The sequence below is a fragment of the Triticum dicoccoides genome, chromosome 7A (assembly GCF_002162155.2).
Source record: "Triticum dicoccoides isolate Atlit2015 ecotype Zavitan chromosome 7A, WEW_v2.0, whole genome shotgun sequence".
In the NCBI taxonomy this organism is placed as follows: domain Eukaryota; kingdom Viridiplantae; phylum Streptophyta; class Magnoliopsida; order Poales; family Poaceae; genus Triticum; species Triticum dicoccoides.
Genome location: NC_041392.1, coordinates 740,843,904 through 740,854,527, shown reverse-complemented (window position 1 = coordinate 740,854,527; position 10,624 = coordinate 740,843,904). Strand labels below are relative to the sequence as shown.

Sequence of the window (10,624 nt, the reverse complement as noted above, 5' to 3'; positions counted from 1 at the left end):
CGAAGACTTCGGCGTCACCAGCCGACCAACTTCATCACATTAGCTGGACCACGGGCTTTTCCTCGGCGAGGCAAACTTTGCTAGCATCGCCATGCCACCGCTTCATCACCCATCAGGCAATGGGTGTGCGGATCGAGCCCTAATTTTGGGAGTAACCTTTCTCCAGATTGCTACAACAGATAAACCAGGTCCTATTTATCCTACTATTTTTTTCCTGCTTGGGTTTATTTCCCCAAGGAATTATTACTCCGGTTTGTTTCATCATCAAATGGTGGCTGTATTAACAATGGTGGCGTGGTGGTTCGGTCAGTTTCCATATATAGTTCGGCGAATGCCGCATCCGGAACTTAGACCGGCATGCGAATTCGGGCTTGGCTATGCCTTCACCGCGTTACGCCGACGCCCTGCATCGACATGACTTCGACGCCAGGCCACATCTCTTTTAATAAATTATTTTTGCAAAAAGCAATTATCCTTTTTGGACCGCACTATTTTATGTGTGTAGGCGATCGACTTCGACCGCGTCACGTGGTCTCTTCGGCAAGCCGACGCCGTTGTCCTAATCGGCGTAAATCGGCTCGCGTGATCACCTTGTTGGTCGTATTCCCATACCAACGTGTTCGATTGCCTCGGAGACTTCGGCATCGCCGAGAGAGCTCTACTTCATCGAGTGTTCGGCGCACAGGCCATATTTCTTTTATTACTCACTTTACATAAATTATTGATTGTGCAACATTTTTTTATTATTCCTATTATCTCCGACTTGCACTATTTTCTCTGCACAGGTAGATAATCCGGGCAGCGCTGACACCGCGACGTACCGATGTACCACGTCACCTCGGCTGACCAGGAGCTTCGTCATCACTTCATTCACACATGCTGGGGGCTTCGGCGTCACACTGCCGGCCTGCTCCGTCGCCGCGGTCGTACTGGGGTTTTCACCTCGCCCATCGACTATGTTGTGTCACCACTTCATCAAGCCGAGTTCTTTACTCGGACATCTCGGGACCGGCTTGGGGGCTGGGATCTCGTCCCGCCACAATCTTGGCCTGCGTCATCAACACCGAACACATTAACCAGCTAAGTTGCCTTCATGCTCAAAGTTTTAAATTTTTAACTTGTGTTCGGTTCGACCAAGCATTATACTTTTTTGGAGAAAAGTTTCTTGTAAAAATTTCCTTGTCCAAACTTTGTTTGTGACGCACAAATTCAAATACCCCGTTAATTTGGGGGCTTCCTTTATGAAGCTTTTCCTCTTGCATATGATTATACTTGTACGGCTTCGTTCCTTGTTCGTGTATTACGCCACAATATGCACCATATTGACTTAAGCGATTTGCAAGTTGGGTTGCTTGGCTCCTGTGCTTACTCCTACGTTCCCAATTGTTCGGCTAGCGAGTAAAGGGAGCACCTCTGCGATTGTCACGACCGGGTCCTCCAAGCTCTGACCTTAGACTGGATGAAGCTGAAAGCTAGCGCTCTTATTGTTTTCAATTATGGTCGGCACACAATGGAACTCATGAGTACAAAAAATCTATTACACAAGTCTCATAGTAATAATGAGCACCGAAGAAAGGTATGGGTGGGGGTACTATTTTCTTCGAAGATGCTTCTTACACTTCGTTAGTAATATAACATAAGTTCCCTGAGCGTGCTTTGTCTGTTACAGCCTTATGGCCTGATTGCCTGGTCATCGGAAACACCGTCGATACTCTCAACAGGCGGAGTACATGACACTTTTCGGCCCTTGGCCGAAGAGGGAGAAGCCGACGGTCGGTTAAGACGCGTTTAAAGTTCGAGTGAACACAGATATGATATAAGTACTTTGGTACATACAATCATTATACATAAAATTCTTTTACCCAAGTTACTTGGGGGCTCTTAAATTTATATGAGTCGTTTTATAATAAGTGTTCTTCTTCTTAGTCATTGCAAAGTTTTTATTATTATTATTATTTATCACTTCTTTTTTCGACACGAGTGTGTGGTCACTAGCCGGGGAGCCTAATTTCTCTCTCAAAGCCGCTAGAGTTTAGTTTGCTAAACTGACCTAATGAGAAGTACTTCGCCCTCGGGATAGGAGGTTGAAGCCGTAGGCTGACCCGCTTGAAGTCTTGAGATAGGATATGTCATGTTAAAGCACGACAGAAGCACTCTTTTTTTCTAAGACCAATTTTCGGATTGGCACCGAACACTTGATCTTGTTCGGACGTCATGTTTTTACTGACGTTTTTTTTTGGTTTTCCAAGCTTTTGGCACATTTAAACTATTTGTGTGTTTTCAGCACAAGTCTTGCAGTGCAACGCCGGACACCTTTAGAGATTCGGCAAAAACATTCTCGGATATTGCTATATATGCATCGGTTTCGAATTGTGTCTTCGGTCAATAGTTGGGTTGCCTGGCTCTTGCGCTTGCCTCCTACGTTCCGCTGTGTTCGGCTAGGTGTGCAAAGGGAGAACCACTGCGATTGTGCTTGCAGTTGACATGGTTAAGCACCTCAGTGGAGAAAGCCAAAAACTGACTGTCACAATAAGCGTAAATTGGTCAGCGATCCGATGACCGTGTTATATGGTGGGCCATTCATAACATTGGCCGAAGTGTTTACGGCTTGACCTCGACTGTCGCCGAACACTACCGGGGGCTAGTAACTGGCCTCCCAAACTAAATCCTCAATATTTTGCTCTTACATTAGAGCTGAGGTTTCATGATCATGCTTAGCATGACAACCCAAAGAAAGGAACCGCTAGCGGGACTATTTTCTTTGGAAGACATTTTTTTTATGTTAAACAGTAATATAACATATCTCTCTGCGTACCTTTGTTTATAAAACCGTATGGCCAGTTTGCCTTGTTTATCGTAAATCTTTGCCCTCATAAAGGCTTTATAAAGTAGGACAAACACTCCTCGGCTACTGGCCGAGGAGGTTGAAGCTGATGGTTGGTCAACAAAGTTTTGTACAATGCGGATCCGAGCATTAATGACGTAAAGTACTTGGATACATAGAGTCATTACACATAATTTGTGATTTTACTATGGATATCGATCCTCAATTCGGCCACCCGTGCCCGCATTAAGGCTCGGGGGTTACTGAACTTTGGGCTTATTATTTACAAATATTAAAGGGGCACATCGATCCCCTGATCTGGTGTTGCCACCCGACCAGTGTCTCGGGGGCTACTGCATTGCCTGTCCAATGCATAAAATTTTAAGTGCAATACAGTTTCCGAGGAGATTTTGATCCCCAGGTTGGTCGGCCGCACCCAACCTGAGTCTCAAGGACTGAGCATGCCGCTTTTTGTGTCCCGAAGTATTCTGCCGAGCTAGGACTTGATCCTCAAGCCGATTTTGCAAATCAACCTGAGTCTCAGCGGCTACTGGGATCAGCGGTCTTGCGTCATCCTTCAGGTGCATCTCGGGTTTTAGACCAATACACACCTTGAGGGCTACTAGCTATATATCTCAGCAGAGAATAAATTCCACCAATCAAAAATATTGACAAAAAATGGCCCACAGTCGGGGTGGTGCACCACCTCGGAAGCAGTCCGGCATAAAGCCCGGGCATTAGTGGCTGGCTCCATAGAGGGCATTTCTGGCATTAAGCTCGGCTAAACTCCTCCAACTTTTTTGAACCAAGGTGATTTATGACAGTCCGGCGTTGGAGCTTGGACATAGTCCGGCGTTGGAGCTCGGATACAGTCCGGCGTTGGAGCTCGGATACATTCCGACGTTGGAGCTCGAAAGCGGTCCGGCGTTGATGCTCGTCTGCAAAAGATACCTTGAATGCAGTCCGGCGTTGGAGCACGGACGCAAGAGGACACTGCCTCCCAGGAACAACTTCAAACCCGAGGTGTGGCATAAAAATAACAAGGCATTGATAAAGGCCAGAAACTTAAAGGGGCTCCTCGGATACCCGACGTATAAACTCGTCGAATGCATTTCGGCGATCCTCAAGATCGAAGATGAGGAGATTTGTTGAACCAGTTTTCAAGACCGACAACCGAAGATGAAGAATAGTTTGGAAGAATCGAGGAGCGTCCCTAACTTGAAGACCGGTCCAGGGGCTACTGACGGTGTCCTGGACTAGGGGGTATTCAACACGTCATCTCCCGATCTGTTAGATTGGGCCGAGGACCCCCATGGCCATATACTCATGGGCCAGTTCGGACAGCTGCCGCATACATGGAAGATTCCACAAGACTTGGTGATCAAGACAAGGACTCCTCCCCACCGGCGTATTCGGCTATGACTCTTGTTATCCTAGGCCATTGGTGTATTATATAAACTGAGGCCAGGCTAGTCGATAGATATATACAACAATCATGCCATAGGCTAGCTTCTCGGGTTTAGCCTCTACGATCTCGTGGTAGATCAACTCTTTTAATACTCATATCATCAATATCAATCAAGCAGGACGTAGGGTATTACCTCCATCAAGAGGGCCCGAACCTGGGTAAACATCATGTTCCCTGCCTCCTGTTACCATCAATCCTAGACGCATAGTTCAGGACCCCCTACCCGAGATCCGCCGGTTTTGAGACCGACACAAGGCTTGATTGGCTTAGAAGGATGTTATTGTGTCACATGTGAAGCGTTCCAGTGCGAACGGGCACATCGTGGGGAAACAATTAGCACGCGTATGATATGTCTCACTCCCGTCATAGAGGGGGAACGGTCATGCACTATCGCATCCAAGTTAGTAGGTTTAAATTGACGCCAAATTTACAGATGGGCACAATTAAGGTCGGGTCAAAGATCTGCTAGATATTCGATCACGTTCACAAGTAGTATTAAATAAGGAAAACTTCTTTGTACCTGTCACAACAATGTCTTACCAAATCACGGTGATCCCTCTACTATAAATCCACCCCTCCTCCCTCGCCGGAAACAACAACTTTCTTTTCCTTCACTGGTTTTATCCTCTTGCCGGCAATGGCTCGCAATGTGACCCTACCGTAAATCCCCCATGACTCAACCCAGCGTGATAGATTCAAGAAGCGCCTCAAGGGCCTGATGTAGAAGGCGGATGAACTAGCCATCCTGTGCGATGACAAGACCTGCGTATTGGTGTACAACGAGGGCAAGGCGGCGCTGGAGATGTTCCTTCCCAGGCCGAGACGGTGATTATCCTAAATCAATTCAAAAGCATTCTGGAGCTCAAGCAATGCAAGGAGGTGATCAACCACGAGGGCTTCATCACCAAGCGCATTGACAAGCTCCGGGACCAGGTCGACAAGACCCGCCGAGAGTGCGAGGATAGCGATATTAGGTACCTCCTGGACAAAACCATGCATGGCGACCTCTTGGGCCTCGTTGGCCTCAACGTCAAGGAGCTCACTAGAGTTGGGTACAAGGCAGACATGCTTCTCAAGAGCATCAGCGAGACTGTTTTTGATGTAGCACGCCGCCACCCCTGTCGCTCTTTCCAGCGCAACACCAGCATCTTAGCCTCGGCTAATCCCGTCACCACTCCAAGTGGCTCAGCTCGGGTGGGAGTGGTGTGGCTGGGAGCCGCCATTCGCTGGCCGCCGGCGTTGGAGGGGTGCCTGGATGACCGGATGTGAGGGGAGAAGTGAGGAGAGAGAGGGTTGTCACTAGTAGAAAAAGAGCCATTTGTCCCGGTTGGTTAGGCCCATTTGTCTCGGTTGGGGAACCGGGACTAAAGGGTAGGTACTAAAGCCCTACACCTTTAGTTCCAGTTCTTACACCAACCGGGACAGATGGGCCTCCAGGTGGCCACTGCGGCGAGCCCATGCAGGAGGGCCTTTGGTCCCGGTTGGTGTCACCAACTGGGACTAGAAGGCATCCACGCGTCAGCAACTGGCAGGAGCTGAGGTTTTTGTTTTTTTTCTGAAAGGGGGGGTGGTTTATGGGGTAATTTAGGGTGTTAGTGACGGAAATATGCCCTAGAGGCAATAATAAAGTTATTATTTATTTTCTTATATCATGATAAATCTCTCCCTAATAATAATCTCTCCCTAATAATAAAGCACGGATTGACTCCGTGGGTTCACCGTCACAATGCGCTTCTTCCCGTTATTTTACGCTTTCACTTTGAATTTTAAAACTTATTCGATGTGGTACTATTCCTGTAGGTCAAAAACATTACGATCCTGCCGGTATGATTAAAACTTGGTCCTCTGTACGTTGGCCCAGCTTGCAACGCAGGGAGGAAAAAAGGCCCAGCTTGCAACGCAGGGAGGAAAAAAGGAGAGCTCCTATTGGACACTCTTTGCGTCAAACTGCCGTCGCCACGCACAGAGGTAGCCTAACTGGGCCGGCCAATTGGACGCTTTTTGCGTCAAACTGTCGTCGCCACGCACAGGGTAGCCTAACTGGGCCGGCCAATCGCGTTGTACCACTGGAAGTAAAAAGAAAGCAAAAACGTAGGGATGCGAGTTGAGGAGAATCTAACCGGCGACCTGTAGGTTGGAAGAGCGTAGTCCCAGCCACTCCAGCTAAATAGCATAGTTTGTAGTGGAGCAGCCCGCACCGAACATAACTTAGCACAACATACAACTGGACTTCACTGCTGTGTCGACCCAGAATTAGTTACTGTAGTGTACAACGTCTTGAACGTACGATTAGGCAAACAAAATTTCTGAAAACGAATAAATTTTCAATGTCCCAAGCATTTTTGGAATTTGTGACATTTCTTTAAAGCATGAACATTTTTTTAATCTTGAGAACAAATTTTGAAACGGAGAACAAATTTGGAAGCACGAACACTTTTTGAATCTTGAGAACAAATTTGAAATAGAGAACAATCTTGAAAAATCCCTAACAAATTTGGAAGCATGAACAATTTTTTAAAGCATAAATCTTTTTTAAAATCTTGAGAACAAATTTTGAAAATAGAGAACAATTTTGAAAAATTCCGAACAAATTTGGAAGCGCGAAAATTTTATGAAAACATGAATATTTTATGAAGTCCAGTACATTTTCTGCATTTCGAAAGATTTGAAAATTTTTGTGTAACAAGAACAATTTTTGAATTTTGAGAATATTTTTTTAGAAGGGGAGCCTTGGCGCAGTGGTAAATCTGCTGCCTTGTGACCATGAGGTCACGGGTTCAAGTCCTGGAAACAGCCTCTTATAGAAATGTAGGGAAAGGCTGCGTACTATAGACCCAAAGTGGTCGGACCCTTCCCCGGACCCTGCGCAAGCGGGAGCTACATGCACCGGGCTGCCCTTTTTTGAGAATATTTTTTTAAAACTGAACATTTTATAACAATACAAACACAATTTGAATATTTTGAATTTCTTTTGAAGAAAAGAGAAGAAAAAGGAAAGGAAAAAGAAAGAAAGAAAGCAAAAAAAATCAGGAACATTTGTCGAAATTGTTAACAAAATTTTGAAAATGTGAACACTAATTCAGAAATATGAACAATTTTTGACAAAAAGAACATTTTTGAAAATTCTAAACCATATTTGAACTTTTTGAAAAGCTTAAAAAGAAAAAGGAAAATATTAAAAAAGAAAAAACATAGAAAACGAGAAATAATAGAACAGAATAAGACTGTGAAAAAAACCAGAAAGAACCAGTAGAAGGAAAAAAAGTGTTTTTGGTATATATCCGCGAACTGGTTTTAGGTTTTGTCGTCCCTCTTAGTTTCTTTAGGGTAAACATTATTATTCCTACACAGCCACGAGTCAGTTGTTGTGGCCACCTCGGCGTGTACCCCTTCTGTAGGTCGTGGGTTCGACTCGTAGCGAGATCATTTTTTGCGGTTTTTTAGTCTCGCGAAGCGAAACCACTCAAATGGGCCGGCCCAGGTTGATCTGCGCCCCTATGCGAAGCGGCGACTACTTGCCGCAGTAAGCGGCGAATAGGGAATTCCGGAAAAAAGGCCCAGCTTGCAACTTAGGGAGGAAAAAACACTTGGGCCTTCTGGCTGTACGTTGGCCCATTTTCAGTGCAACGCAGGGAGGTAAAAAATACATGCTTGCGATAGGATTTGAACTCGCAACCTTCCACGCAATACCTATGTTATTTATCTTCGCTTGGTTTTCTTAACAAATAGTACCACCTCATGTTAACTGTTTTTTTTCACAGACCACACGCAGCTGCTGGAAAAAGAAAGAAAAATGGCAAAATGGCACGCACAAGAGTTGAACACACAACCAGCAACTTTGGGGTTGCAATCTCTAGCCACGGGGCCAAACCACTGATGTTCCTGACCAATCTCACCTCATGCGAGATAGCATAAAAAAAGTAAATAATCCCACCTCGCCCACATATATTGAATCACTTCTGTTTAAATATGTCCGCAAGTGGCCTAGGTAACAAGCTGGCTCAGGAGCAATATGAGGTTTATGGAAACACATAATTACCTTCCAGGAAGGAATTAGTCAGGAACGGAAGGCCTTGATTCGTGGGCTAATTAAACGAGATTTAAGGAAGGGAGGCCACAAAATGAGTCAGGAAGGAATTAATGCATGAGGAAGAGTGTTGGGGGCGCCCTGCCATTGGCTAATTCAACGAGATTTAATCCAAGCAAGGAAGGAAATAATTATCCATGAGCAGGAACGAATGTCATGAATTTGGATTTAAAGAGGCGCGAGGCCACGTAATAAAAGAGCAAGGAAGGAAATAATTATCCATGAGCAGGAACGAAGATGAATTTGGGGTAGGTGGTGTGAAGTCTGAAGGAAGATGGAAGTCCATTGGATTCAGGTTGTCACATATGCGTAAGATTTACCTAATATTTTAGGTCAATTAAAAAGATTCTCTATTTTTTGAATTGCTAATTTGCTTTTGATCCAAACGATGTTCCATATTTTTTTTTGATATCATAACCATATTTATTCATATTCATGTACAAAATGTGTCATGCAACTGACCGGAGATCAACTATAAAGTTAAAAAGATTTACATAATATTTATTCTAAAATTTGTACTCTGAATTAAAATTGATTCAAATGATGTTCCATATTTTGTTTTGATATCGTAAACATATGTTTAGTCAGGTACAAAATTATTTTGAGACAATTAATTCACACTTGCTAGATTTCTTTGAGATGCTTCATGAAATGTCTGAACCTGAACTTATTCATAAACTTACATTTAATGTTAGACCACATTATCCTTAAATTTAATGATAACCGTGTAGCGGGGCAGTTCCTTGACCAGACCAATTGTGGATCATATGAACCAGTGTTTTCACCGTTGCAAAACACATGCGTTGTGCTAGGGAGCATGTGTGTGGTGATGGTGCATGCACCAAGTGCAGTTGAGAAAATAACTCACCATCATTACAAGTTCGCAAAATTACAAGTCGGCACGGGAAGGGGCTGTTGAAACATCATGTTCGAGTATGATGATCAAACTCATCGCCTTGGGATTGATCATGTTTGTTATGAATATGCGCACAACAAGACCACCATGAACAATGATGGCGAAGGGAAAGAAGTGGTAATGCAGAGGGTCAGTAGGGAAGTGTAAGGATTTGTTTCTCCCGTTGTAACGCACGGACATTTTTGCTAATAATAATAAAGCACGGATTGAGTCTTCGGGTTCACCGTCGTGGCTTTTTTACAAAAACTTCCTTATACTTTTTTGGTAATGAACTCGCAGTCCTGATGGCTAAGCGAAAAAAAAACGATTTGATTTCTACTCCCCGCCCCGTCTCCTTCTTCGACCCACACATGAATCGCCGCCCTCCAGCCTGCCCGCCGATGCTCCGTCCGCGGTCCGCCCCTCTTCTCCATCTTCTCCCCCACCTCTACTCCCCCAGGGCATACCGTGGTGGATGACATGCCCTCCGGCGCTCCATCCTCCCCTCTTCTCCATCTTTTCCCTAGCCATCTCCCTCCTCCCTCCCTGTTCCGCCCCCACCCCTACTCGGATCTGGTCTGAAACTAGGCGCCGACGACTTGGAGGCAGAGAACACTCGAGCACTTCTTCTGGATCGGGTCAACGCGGCGCCATCGCTCGATGCGGAACGGCGGGGGCGGCTGGAGCTTGCAGAACGGCATCGGCGGCTGGAGCTTGCAGAACGACGGCGGCGGCTGGAGCTGGGGATTGCCGGCCCTAGGAGGAGCGCGTCTCACCGGCCGCGGCTTCACTGGGAGGAGCATAGCTGCGTAGTCCGTCGCTCGCGCCGCTGCTTCTCCGGGAGGAGCACCAGCTACGGCCCTTACCATCCCCGCGGTCACCGCTGCTGCTGCAAACGCAGGTGATGGAGAATCGCTCCTTGTGTTTCGTTGCTGCCAGATCCTCGATCGCTACCTCGATCTAGCCATCACCAGCCCATCAAGGGCTTCAATATCCTCACGTATCCACCAGCAAAATAAGGAAAAAGCTCAAGTTCCGACTCATGTTTTTCTCGATTGAAAAATAAGAAGCTCTAGCCCAGTGGTTGACGGTGTCTCTTGTCTTATTTTCTTAGCGTAATTATTTTTCATCATGATGCAAGTTGCTGCTTGAGTGTTAGAATTTGCGAAATACCGATTTTCTCTTGGCCCCAACGACATTGCTTCGCTACTTTCAAAACGCCAGTTGCGTGAAGAAATATGTTCTTCCTTTTCCCCAAAGAAGATTTATACAATCTGATTATCTATACATTAGACAGATAAACAATAGAAAGAGAACTCAATCTGATATGTTTTTTGTTCAGATCCAGAT

The 10,624-nt window shown here is 45.5% G+C and overlaps 1 pseudogene; it reads left to right on the top strand.

The window, feature by feature from the left end:
- The first annotated feature begins 4,929 nt into the window (after positions 1 to 4,929).
- Positions 4,930 to 5,561, top strand: LOC119334159 (annotated as a pseudogene).
- The last annotated feature ends 5,063 nt before the right edge of the window (positions 5,562 to 10,624 follow it).